The sequence below is a fragment of the Lolium perenne genome, chromosome 4 (genome assembly GCF_019359855.2).
Source record: "Lolium perenne isolate Kyuss_39 chromosome 4, Kyuss_2.0, whole genome shotgun sequence".
NCBI classification, from domain to species: domain Eukaryota; kingdom Viridiplantae; phylum Streptophyta; class Magnoliopsida; order Poales; family Poaceae; genus Lolium; species Lolium perenne.
Window position 1 is genome coordinate 311,786,241 of NC_067247.2, and position 4,569 is coordinate 311,790,809.

The following is a 4,569-nucleotide window of genomic DNA, read 5'->3' on the forward strand; positions in this document are numbered from 1 at the left end:
TATTCACTACTGGCGGAAGACAAAGGAGGCAGGACTAATTGGTTATAGTGATATTGACCTAGCCGGCGACATTGACGCCAGGAAAAGCACGAGCGGCACTCTATTCTTCCTCGACAACTGCTTGGCGAGTTGGCAATCTCTCAAGCAAAGGGTGGTTGCTTAGTCTTCATGTGAGGAAGAGTACACTAGTAGAAAACATGCCTTTCGTTAGGCCCATTTATTCCCGGCCGTAGTCTAGGCCGGGACTAAAGGCCTGGCCACGTCGCCCCGAATCCGCCCAAGCGTACGACACCCATTGGTCCTGATTCGTTAGGAACCTTTTGTCCTGCGGCCTGCTGCAGCCAGGTGCTCCCCCTTTAGTCCCGGTTTGTATCTCAAACCGGGATAAATGGGCTGGCCCTATATATGGCAGCCCCCTCTCCGCTCTCTCTTGTTTTTTTCCTGGTGGGAGGAGTGTGGGTTTGTGCTAGTCTTTTTTTATTCTTATGCATTAGAGGTGTTTGTTGAAATGTGTGTTAGAGCGATGCTACTTGAGTTCACAGAAGACAAACATGATATGAGGTGCCCGAGCCACACTTAAGCTTGCTCCTCTTAATTTCCACTTGTCCTAAAAGGTTAGCAACTATTTTCTCGTTTAGACCGTGCGGTACTAATTTTAGAATCGTGATTGTGTTTGATATATAGTTGTATGATGCAGATGAGCCATCCATGGATGTACGGTGACCGACACACAACCGTTTACAGAGAAGGTGTGCATTCTTTTCGCGATGCGGCCGAGGCGAACAAGTATGGTGGTGGCTTTATGTTTTGTCCATGTGTTTAATGTCGAAATGCGAAGGATCACACTTCCTCAAGAGTCATTCACAGCCACCTGCTTCATTCCGGTTTCATGCCTGGCTATAATGTTTGGACGAAGCACGGAGAAAGAGGGGTTATGATGGAAGACGGCGATGAAGAAGAGAACGATGATGACAACTACCGATCTATGTTTGTTGAGTACGCTGATACCGCAATGGAAGACAATGAAGAAGAAGGTCGGGGTGGAGACCAGGCACCAGATGAGCCCGTTGATAATCTTGGTCGGGTCATTTCTAATGCACAACGAGACTGCGATACAAAAAAGGAGGTTGCAGTTCGAGCAGATGTTACAGTACCACAACAAATTGTTGTACCCAACTTTTGAAGATGGCCAGAAGAAGCTGGGTATCACACTGAAATTGCTGAAGTGGAAGGCAGAGAGCGGTGTGGCTGACTCGTCATTTGAAAAGTTACTAGTACTAATGATGAAGATGCTTCCAAGAAAGAACGAATTGCCCGCCAACACGTATGAAACAAAGAAGCTTATCTGCCCTCTAGGGTTAGACGTGCAGAAGATACAAGCAAGCCCCAATGACGTCATCCTCTACCACGGTGAGGAGTACGAGAATATGGATAAATGTCCAGTATGCACTGCATTGCAGTATAAGATCAGAAAAGATGACCCTGGTGATATTGAGGGTGAGCCACACGGGAAGAGGGTTCCTGCCAAGGTGATGTGGTATGCTCTTATAATACCATGGTTGAAACGTCTGTTCAGAAACAAAGAGCTTTCCAAGTTGTTGCGATGGAACATGGAAGACCGTATGAAAGACGACAAGTTGAGGCAACCCGCTGATGGTCGGTAGTGGAGAAAAATCGAGAGAGAGTTCCCGGACTTTGCAGGTGACGCAAGAAACTTATGGTTTGGTCTAAGTACAGATGGCATGAATCCTTTTGGGGAGCAGAGCTACAGTCAGAACACCTGGCCCGTGACTCTATGTATCTACAACCTTCCTCCTTGGTTGTGCATGAAGCGGAAGTTCATTATGATGTCAGTGCTCATCTAAGGTCTAAAGCAACCCGACAACGACATTGATGTGTACATAAGGACATTAGTTAATGAACTTTTACATATGTGGGCCAAACCAGGTGTACGTGTGTGGGATGAGCACAAACAAGAGGAATTTGACCTACGAGCATTGCTTTTCATAACCATCAATGATTGGCCGGCTCTTAGTAACATTTCAGGATAGTCAAACAAGGGATACAATGCATGCATGCACTGTTTGGATCAGACAGAAAGTATATATCTGGACAAATGTAGGAAAAATGCGTACCCGTACAATCGTCGTTTTCTTCCGCAAAAGCACCCCTTAAAGAAAAAAGGCAAGCATTTCATGACAAGGTAGAAACCCAGTCGAAGCCTGCCACCCGTAATGGTGCTGAAGTATTTGATATGGTTAAGGATTTAAAAGTAATCTTTTGAAAGGGTCCTAGCAGCCAACCTGTTCCTAACGGCGCTGATAAGCACGCACCCATGTGGAAGAAGAAATATATATTTTGGGAGCTACCCTATTGGGAAGTCCATGAGGTCTGCTCCGCAATTGACGTGATGGACCTTACGAAGAATCTTTGCGTGAATATTCTAGGCTTCCTCGGCTTGTATGGGTAGTCAAAAGATACACCGGAAGCACGGGAGGACCAGGAACGTCATAAAGGACGAGACGGCAAGCATCCATGGCAGTTTCAAGGGTCTGCTAGCTACGCTCTTACCAAGGAAGAGAAGGAAATATTTTTTTGAAGTCCTTTTCAGTATCAAGGTTCCGACTGGCTTCTCGTCGAATATAAAGGAATGTGAAAGAGAAAAAAAATCCAAAACCTAAAGTCTCATGACTGCCACGTGCTTATGACGCAATTGCTTCCGGTTGCATTGAGGGGAATTCTACCGAAAATTGTTCGACTGACCATTGTGAAGCTATGTGCATTCCTCAAAGCGATTTCTCAAAAGGTAATCGATCGAGAAAGTCTATCAGGGTTACATATTAATGTGGTCCAATGTCTGGTCAGCGTCAAGTTGTTGTTCCCACTATCCTTCATCAATATTATGACGCACCTCCTAGTTCACCTAGTCGAAGAGATTAGAATTCTTGGTCCTGTATTTCTACACAATATGTTCCCCTTAGAGAGGTTCATGGGAATCTTAAAGAAATATGTTCGTAACCATGCTAGGCTAGAATAAGCATCTCCAAGGGCTATGGAACAGAGGAGGTCATTGAGTTTTGTGTAGACTTTCTTCCTGACCTTAAGCCGATAGGTGTTCCTGAATCTCGATATAGGGGAGGCTGACTGGAAAAGGCACACTAGGAAGGAAAGCAACGGTATGTGTGGACGGTCATTCTTTCACTCAAGCACACTACACAGTTCTACACAACTCCATCGTGGTGGCTCCGTATATCGAGAGACACAAGAATATTCTACGCTCCAAAAACCTAGGAAAGGTTGACTCCTGGATTAAAGGGGAACACGAGAAGACTTTCGGCAGTTGGTTGTAGACACATCTTATGATAACACCACCGTTGGAGATCAGCTATACTGGTTGTCCAGGTCACCATCTTCGACTATATGTACTTTCCAAGGGTACGCGATAAATGAGAATACATTTTACACGGTCGCCCAAAATAAAAAGAGCACCAACCAAAACAGTGGTGTCTGCTTTGATGCAACAGATGACAATGGGCAGAAGGACACATATTATTGGTACATAGAGGAGATATGGGAGCTTGACTATGGACCTACTTTTAAGATCCCTTTGTTTCGGTGCAAATGGGTCAAGCTGGCAGGAGGCGGGGTACAGGTAGACCAAAAGTACGACATGACAACAGTGGATCTCAACAATCTTGCGTACATGGACGAACCATTCGTCCTAGCCAACGATGTGGATCATGTTTTCTATGTGAAGGATATGTCTACCAAAATGAGAAAAAGAAATCAGCAAAAGAATACATCGTCCGATGAGCCAAAACACTACATAGTTCTTTCAGGGAAAAGAAACATCGTGTGAGTAGATGACAAGACATACAGGTCAGTAGATTATAATAAGTTTCATGAAATTCCTCCCTTCACAGTGAAAACTGACCCAAGCATCATGTTGAATGCTGAAGATTCTCCATGGCTACGACCCAGAATAAAAAAGAAACAATGGCTAGGGATGTTGATCTAAGCATAAGTTAAATGATGAAGATGCTCGATGGTTACGGACGAAGCGTTCATAACAAGGGCATACACGAAGAAGGTTCATGGCACACATGTGTATCTCAATATGGCAATCAATTCGCCATTTATTTTTGTGTAATAATGTAACTGTATGTAAGATATTAACAATGGAGATGGTTGGCTGGCTTTTACTAGTTAAATAGAGGTTGTGACGTACCATAGGGAGATTCCCCAACACTGTTAGAGCATATCAAGGTTTCACGGGCTTGCGGGAAAAAAATTAGAGGTGTAACTTTTGAAGATGTCCTAGGGTGTGTGCACCAACGACATCTTCGAGAATCTCCGCCACGGGAGATTTCCCAACCCTTTCTCCAACGTTGTTAGAGAAGATCGAGGCCTTCATGAGCTTGTGGTGAAATTTTCCCGAGGTGGAACTTCCGAAGATGTCCTAGGGAGTGTGCACCAACGACATCTTCGAGAAGCTCCGCCACGGAAGATTCCCCAACCCTTTCCCCAACACTGTTAGAGGAGATCGATGCTTTCACGTGCTTACGGGGA

At 44.9% G+C, this 4,569-nt stretch overlaps 1 pseudogene; it reads left to right on the forward strand.

The window, feature by feature from the left end:
- The first annotated feature begins 937 nt into the window (after positions 1-937).
- On the forward strand, positions 938-4,018 carry LOC139830212 (uncharacterized; annotated as a pseudogene).
- Positions 4,019-4,569: the final 551 nt, after the last annotated feature.